Below are 8,978 nucleotides of genomic sequence, written 5' to 3'. Positions count from 1 at the left end.
AAAGACTGCTTTCTAAACCCTAGAACCCTCATGTTCAGTGGAAGTGCTTTTAATATTCTGTTATTTAGTTGTACAGGCATTCAGAAGGAGGCTACTCCCAGCCACCCAGTGCAATTCGGTTAATGTTCCCCTGAAACCTAACAACACAGTGCCCTCTGCTGCATTTTTCTCTGACATATTAAAAGGAGAAAAAAACCACAACCCCGCCGTGCTTTGCAGCCTATCCTCTGGCTCAAATTGAGATAAGCAGATGGTTTGTTAGTACTTATCAATGACTCAGTAACATCCAAGGTACTACATAAAACACTTTAGCCGGAGAGAAGTCAAAATAACAAAATGGATTCCTTACGAGGGAGAGCAAAAGCAATTGAAAAATCAAGTAGGGAGTGCAGAAGTGCTAGCAGCTCCACGCCTTAGCCCAGCTGTCCTTCCTCTTCAAGAGGAGCTCCAAACCCAATTATTTAAGTTAGTTGCTATAGTCTCATTGCTTTGTCCCTTCCACCACCCTCAGCCACATCCTCCTCATCCTCCTGTGACAAAACACTTCTAAGAACTATGTGAACAAAACCAAGGACATGCAAGATGGGGAAGACCAAAGACCACACCATCTGCGCAGTCCTGATCCCAGGTAATCTACATCAAATGGAGCTGGCTGCAAGCAGCACCATCTCAGGAGAGAAGGACAGACTGGGAAGAAGTCATTTCTGTCATCCCACTCTTGATTTTGACAGCACTGCTAGCTGTTGACATTCCTGGGGACACGTATCTTTGTGGATTACTGCAGAAGAGAAGGACAAACACAAGGCAGCCCTGGGAATCCTCAAGGCCAATGACAGCACTTCGGCAATTCTTACTTTGAGCTACTGTCACTTTGGGCTCAGTTAATTAAAATCAATAAATGCATTTGCTTTTATTTGGATTTTAGGCCTTCACTGAACAGTACTAAGGCTTTCTTTCACAGATTCACCGATGATAAAGTCAATAATTTAAAATTAGCTAGACATACTGTGAATATTGTCTTGGCAATGCAAGGTACCTCTGAACACAGGGACCCCAGGGAGTGCCCAGGCATTAGTATTTTAAGGCAGCACCCTGCTGCTGCTGTGGCTGAAGAACAAAAGCATTTCAGACACTCCAAAGGACTATGTTCAGACCAAATCAAACACCAGTGTTTGAGAATGTTTCATTATGGTTTCTGGGTTAACCTTCTAGAAAAATAGGAACTACCTCCAAACTGAATCAAGAGTCAATCAGATCACAATCTTTAAATACACAATTGTTGAGTCTTGCTATGAAAGCATACAAAATCAATTGGCTCTAAAATTTTGCCATTAAAAAGTGTTTAGTTCTTTCCATAGTTGGCCTGCTGCTTGAGACTGTCAGACCCCTGATTCCAAGCCACTGTTTGCAACAGAACCTGAAAAAGAATGTAGAGTTTCTATCCCCACCACTGTGTTATGCAAAACCCAAAAGTTGAGAGAAGTGTCTCAAAATGCTGAGATTTGACAACAGTCTGGATTTGTGTCTAGGTTATGCTGTTATCTAGCAAGGCCACGATACCTATTCCAGCACAAATATGGCTTTATTTGATCCTTCCCTGAAATTTGAGCTTTGTCCACCTCTAAACTTTTAGAAAACGCAGGTCTGCTATGTCTTCTCCTTTCCACAATACCTTCTCTTGTGCTTCCTGCATTTTCCTGGGCCCCAGCCAGGCCTGGAAGCACCAAATAACCACAAGAAAGATTGCTCTTTGAGATCACCACCCAGGAGCAGGAAATATTATAAGCCTTTTGGGCGGGCCTGTTTTTACTGAAGGAACCACCCTACTTAGCAGGCGTGAAACCTTGAATGGATCCAGAAATTCTGCCAACAGCTTATCCTCGTCAGCATCAGCCAGTGGTAAGAATCAACTCACTCCACTGAAGCAGTGAAAATCCTAAAAGGATGGCTCCTTTTGACATATGCAGTTAGCAACGCTACTCTGATCAGCAGAGAGCACAGTATGCATGAACCATAAGGCACAAAGGGCAGAGCTCTCAACTTGAAGGATACAAAGATGTCCAGCATGCTTGTCTGCAGAATGGAAGACAAAACTGAGAGGGCAACTACAAACTGGGTGGGAATCTGGATGCACAGAAAGGTCCCCTCTCTGATGCAGCTACTCCAAGGGTGAAAAACTGGGAGAATCCCTGCTCTGTTCAGCACAATATTTAATTACCTAAAGGAAAAACCATGTAAATAGACTTTAAGAGACACACTTGATAATAAATCTATGACAAAAGGCAATGTAGAAATCTGTGCTTTTGAATTTATTATCTGACCTCCCTGCTGAGCCTTCCTGTGCAGCTGCAGGATAAAATAAATTGGTCTAGCTAAAGAAACTGTAGGAAACATTTGAATATTCCCTGTTCTGAAATATTAACCTGTGATGCTTCTGACTATCTCTCTCTCAAGTGGAGAACAGCACAGTCACAGTGGACAGATCAAGACACTAGGAATTTCACTGGAAGTGAGGAATGCAAAGGGGAGTAGACCCCAGGCCAAGACTCCTGCACTGCAAGTGCCAAATGTTGTCTTCCTAAAGCTGACTAGAATTTAGAAAAAAAAAGAACCTTCATTAAAATACTCCCCTGGGAAATGTGCAGCATATGACTACTTAAAGGAACTGGTTTTTCTTAGAAATACAGCCAAGTTCCCGTATTTCTAAAAGATTAAAGACTTTTTTATCCTTTATCTCTACATTTCTTTTCTTTTCCTTTTTCTTTTAAAAAGCCCTCATAAGAAACTTAGGATGGAAAGGTGACTTCAGTGCACAGGAGGCGGACACCATGCCGTTTGTTAAAGCAGACAAATAAAGGGCTCATCCTGTACAGTAGCTGAGCACCAGCACTTTCTGTCAGCTCTAGAAAAGCTTCTGGCTTGCAGGACTTAGCACAACTGAACTCCGCAGACCATTATTTTGCAGGTTTAGATCCAGCCCAAGTCTCTCTGATTTCATTAAAGCTTCACCTGGGCAAAGGGAGACCCTGGTCCGCACAAATCCTTGGAGCCTGACAGCCCCATTGCTTTCCCTCTTGCTGCAGCCGCCTGAGGAAGAAGACCTGGCACTCTTTATACTGCTGTTTATTGTAAAATACATACAACATCATCAACAAACCTTGTGCCTCTATGGGAGGAGACGTTCCCTGAGTCTAAGTGCTGGCAACCTAATTATGATGCATTCAGAATACCTCATGCTCACCTTAACACTTTATAATAATTACATTAATCAAAATTAAACATCGTTCAAGGGACACTAACCATACTCTTCAGACTGCAAGTGTGATGGGTAAGATTAGATGAGACTCGTTCAGCAAACTCCCAGGAGTCTGAAACAGAGGACCACCAACATCATGGCTACAGAAAAGCAGATATACAGCCATCTCTCATTTGCAGGCACAAGCTAGCAGATGGTTTGTGAAACCAGGAAAGCGAACTTAAAGCACACATTCTGTCTTTTATGACTTCACAAGCATGAGTTTTGCATGGAAAAGATACATGTGTACATCATTAACAGATGCAGGTCCTAACTCTTCCACTTTGATTATTTCTTTTTTAATTCGTTGTTTCTGATGCCCTTTAAAAAGGAGCACAACGGCTTCTTGCTATTTATTCAAGATCTTGAAGAAAAATTATTCCTGGTGGGTCTTGAGCTCCCCCCATTGACTTCTCAATAGCAGCTACCATCGAGGCCTCATTTCAATGCTCCGCCACTGTCCAGACAAGCTTTTCTGGGTGGGATGTTGAATCTTTACAACAATGAAGATGTGATTGCCCTCTGCTGTGTGTATGCTCACTGTATTTTAGCACTACCACTGCTAACAGAAGTTATTGATATGCCCAGTCCTTCCTGGAGAGTGCTGCTATTCAGCTGAAGAGCTTATTTTCCTCTTTCTTCAGTGAAGGAAGAATAATCATTTCTCCCTAAGCTCTTCCCCCTCCCTCCCTCCCTGGCCAAAGTCTCTTATGATCTGAAAGACTCTCCCAGTCTCAGACTTGGAGCACAGGGTTATTACACGCTCTGTATTACGTGCACCATCAGCACTCCAACGAGCTGATGATAATATACTTAACGGTGCCAAAATATGTGAATGTGCCAGGCTTTTGACATCATTTGCCGCGAGCGCTAATCCATAAACCCTGAGCTGCAGGCCGTCTCCATGTCACCCCAATGACTGGCTATCAAATCAGGTTTTCAACAGCCTCCAGCATGGCTCAGTCTCCATTAAGTCTCCATTGTTGACAAAGGGTGTAACTATGCTCATGGCTAAGGACTTTGGTTGTCTCCTGGCTTATGACTGATTTCTACAGTTATTCAAGAACAGACAGTTGTTATTTTTTCTGAAGAAACAACCGGCCTCTCTTTCTTTCTTCTACCTATGAAATGCTTGTGGCTTTGGGGAGATCTGGAGCTCCTTCTCCAAAACAGAAAATGCAGTCCTAAAACACAGCACCCTTATTCTTCTCCTGGTGCAGATAGAGTAAGTTCCCAGAAGGTCAGGGAAAGCACTGGAATAATGTGAGAAAGAGTTAGGCTGCAGTTTAGAGCTTTTGTCACCTACTTGATCTGTAAGACACATTATCTACTCTCTCAATGCTGTGTTACAGCATTCTGGATATAAAAAAGAGGCAGCAACCTTAGTGCGGGAAGTAACAGAAGGTTGGCAAGGAGGACTGTAAACACACTCAAGTGACTCGCATGGAGGGTGCTGGAAAACATATATATCACACTAATTGTTGTTTAGTTTTGTGTGCTCAACAAGTGGAACATCTGCACTCAGATAACGTAGGCCTGGGATGGACTCAGGGGCACCTTATCAAACATGCCCAGCATTCCTGCCCTGCTGTTGAAGAGATCAAAGCACAGTGGAAAACTCTGCCTGACTGAACCCTTGAAATACAGGTCAGAACAGCAAGTGTGAGCTCTCACTCTCCCACTCCCTTGCTAACAAGGACTCTCTTGCTAATAAGAACTCTCTTGCTCTGTGGAGCCTGCGTTCCCTTCTTGCCTGCCTTTGCCTAGGTGCTGCTTCGGAGGTTCCTCGATCCATGAGGTATTGATATTACATCTGTTCTTTGCCTTTAATCCATGGTTTTGTGGTTGTTCCTGCATCCTGCCTGCATCATCCGCTCACCCACTTAGGAATACCACTTCATAGACAGATCTGCAATGGAATATAAAGGTGGGAATATGTCGTGCTATTTCCTGTGCTGTGACACAAGGACTGAGTCACGGAACAAAGAGATGTGTCTGGGAGGGAACTCTCTGGCTATTCGTCACTGTTAAATTGACTCCCTTCGGCAGCTTCATGGCTCACAGCAATTGGAACACACCTGAGGAGCGGGGGTGAGCCCAAGTGACACACAAATTAGATTTTAGATTAAAAGATGGTTAAAGACTTTTACATGGCTATGTTCAGAACTGTTCCCTGGTTCGTTTCTACCAGTCATTTGCTCCTTCTTCTTGCAAACAACTTCATTTAGAAATGTTTACAACATCTGCTGTCTGTGTGAATTTGTCTTTTGGAGCCTTTTTTATGGCAGAGACTGTCTTACTCCATGTTTTTCAGAATGGTGTGTAACTTTACATTTTTAAATATGGGATCAGACATCTATTGTGATAAGACCTCTCCAGTTCTGTGCAAGAGCTGTGGAAATGATACATATTCTATTCTATTCTATTCTATTCTATTCTATTCTATTCATAAACCTCCCCTACCAGTTTCTACCTCAATGCCTTCCCATAGCACATTATGCTACATCATTAAGAACTACTTTATGTGTTTTGTTTTTTACTAATCCTCAGACTTAGGTGAGTAATGCATAGGAGAAGAGTGTCTTAATAAGCCCAGTTGATTTTACTCTGTTTATATTAGAGAAAGTAGACCAAGGCCTTTCATGTGGAAGGTGGAGAAGCTTACTATCATCCTATAAGCTCTTTGTATAGCTGCTGAGTGGCCTGCAGGGAGCCACAGTTCAAGCATGCTAAAACCTTTATTAAACAAGACTTTCACAATCCTATATTTAAAACAGTTTGCTGGTTCTTTCCACAAGCCACTTGCCCCTTCCTCAGAATCTCTTATTGCAAACCACTTCATTCAGAAATGTTTACAATGCTTCTGCTGTTTCAAACATTTTGACATAGTATCCTAGTGAGAGGAATGGCTGCTCAAAGAGCTCTAGTCAACCCTTAGGTCTACCCCCAAATACAGCTGATAAGTAAGATCTTGAGAGCTGAACATGATCTGTTATTCTAAGGAAGAAAAAAACCCACAGAACGGAAGACAGATTCAGGGCCAATACTGTTAACAATAATCAGAGCTACTATAAGCTCTATTGAGGTGCACAGGCAGGATACCTATGTGGTGGTCCCTTCTTCTCTAGAACTGAGCAGTTGTCTTCCCTCTTCTTTCTCTGGAGTTCAATCCTTTCCTTTCCTCTCAACCACCAACAGCAACTGCCAACATGGCAAAACCTTACCTCCCTGTTCTCTCCTCCATTCCAGCTTTGAGAAAAGTAAAGCTAAACAAGATACTGCCATTAGAGTTCTTCCAGACCGCCCATTTGTGTTCTGAGTTGACATCATCCCCCTTATCCATTCTACATAGAATCATAGAATGGTTTGGGTTGGAAAGGACTTTTAAAGGCCATCTAGTCCACCACCCCCCCTGCAATAATCAGGAACATCTCTAACTAGATCAGGTTTCTCAGAGCCCCGTCCAACCTGACCTTGAATGTTTCCAGGGATGAGGCATCTACCACCTGTCTGGGCAACCTGTTCCAGTGACTCACCACCCTCATTGTAAAAAAGTTCTTCTTTATATCTAGTCTGAATCTACTCTCCTTTAGTTTAAAACCATTACCTCATTCTTGCTCTATCTAAGGTAAGAGTGGTAATAATAATGAACAGCAGAGTGAGCAGGGGAAAAAAAAAACCTCAAGTGACAAAATTTGCTTTGGACATTTATTCCTCATGGGATTTGGCACATTGCCATAAGTGTGGAGCGTTTCAACAGAAAAAAGCTATTTTGAATATTTATTACATTCTCTGACCTTTCTGGAGCTGATGGATACCAAGTTCAATATGAAAACCCACCAGCCTTCAGACAGTCACACAAACCCTTGAGCTTGTAATATTAATTGCTGTAAGAATAATAAGGGTAATGAAGTTTCTCATCAGGTAAAAGGAGCCTGAGGAGGGAGAACAATTAGCCAAAGCTAGGAACCAAACAAGCAGTTTTGGCTGGACTACGAACAAAGTACAGTGGATAGTTCTGGCCCCGGTGTGTTATGTCAAACCTTAGTAGCTGCAAGTACCGTATCTGCCTTCCTACGTGCTGATATGGAAATAAGAGGCTGTAAAACTTAGATGTGGTTTTCTCTGTGGGGATTGAAGGAACACTTAGTCTAGAACTCTTTCATCGCCAACACTGAAATAAATGTAATATATGCATTTTTCACTGGGCAGTGAACACCACAGACACATGTGATCAAAAAGGAATTAAGCAAGTTAATTCAGTTGTCTCCCATCAGGCCCATTTTCATCATCGGTGGCATTACAGCTTTATATGTGATTATTTTTAGCATCAGTAAATAGCAGTAGGGCTGGTCTGTGGCAGGCGTGGGAGGGAGCACTGGACTTTATTACCTGCTTTGCTGCAAACTTCCTAGTGAACCTTCCTAAATTGTTCTGTCTCTGTGCTTTCCTCAGCTACGGACAATAATTCCTGCCACTCAGAAGCTTGCAGGGTTTGACTTTGTAACATTAGTGAAGTTCTTAGATGTTAAACCAGGGCAACCCCTTATGATTGTTTACAGAAAGCTGTTGCTGCAATTGGTAAACATTGGCTTGCCCTGCAGGGAGATGACCAAGTTCTTGGGACATCGGCACGCAGCCTGCCGTTCCCCAGCCAAAAAACCACCAAAGCAGTCAGATGGCTGAGAGAAAAGGAGAGGATTGAATACTGGAGAAAGAAGTAGGAAGACAACTGCTCAGCTCTAGAGAGGAAAGGACCATCACATTAGTATCCTGGAAGCAGTGGAAAAAGCCTGTATCAGGGCACAGAGCAGGAGGAAAACTGTCAGCCCTTTCCACTGTTCAGGCCAGGACAATGTCCCCTTCCACCTTTCAGTACTGACATTTACAATTCTTAGGAAGAGAGTAATCAATCTAACCAGACGTGTGTAACAATAAGCAGTATCAGATCCTTCAGCATCCTACTCCTTTAACCCTGTAATGCATAAGGGAGCTTTTTTTAATGCTGTCTTGGCTAACGTGTTCTCAAGCAGTAATTAATTTTATTACAGAAGCTCCACCTGTACCCCTGTTCTCCATCCCGCGCACAGGCCACCTGAGCAGCAGGTGAAAGCACATGGGGGAACTTGCTCTCCCCTGTAGAAGGCAGCTTCACCCCCCAAGACTTTGCTTTATCATATAAGGCACCCAGGGGCACAAAACCGGCGCCCCCGGCCCCCGCTGCGGCTATTTGTTCCACGCCGCGTCACGGGGCTATGGCCGCCATCACGGGGCCGAACGGCCGGTGAGGGGTGGCCGGGAGGAAGGCCAGAGACCCCTGGGCCAGCCCCAGCTCCCATCCGTCCCTTCACAGTCGCTCCCCGCCGCAACCATTTGCCCTCCCCGGCCTCTGGAGGCACCGCGGGACCCACAGGCGGCTGCAGGAGAGACGGCGACACCCCCGTCCCCAGCAAAGGCCCCGCGGCCCCGCTGTCGCCTGGTCAGCGCAGCGCCCACAGCGCATGCGCCCTCTCCCCTCCCGCCTCTTGGGTTGTTCCACACCGCCTCTCGGAGGGGAAGGGTGCCTTAAAAACACCGCAACTTTATCCCTCTATACATCACTTTTTGGTAAATAGCGACTCTACTACAAGTGATGCCAAAGTGCGTTTTATTGCTTTACGATGAGTCACAGTGAGTGTGGCTG

The sequence above is a fragment of the Calidris pugnax genome, unplaced genomic scaffold, assembly GCF_001431845.1.
Source record: "Calidris pugnax isolate Ruff unplaced genomic scaffold, ASM143184v1 scaffold81, whole genome shotgun sequence".
NCBI classification, from domain to species: Eukaryota; Metazoa; Chordata; class Aves; order Charadriiformes; family Scolopacidae; genus Calidris; species Calidris pugnax.
The sequence above is the reverse complement of the archived record's forward strand: the minus strand, read 5'-3'. Positions refer to the sequence as shown.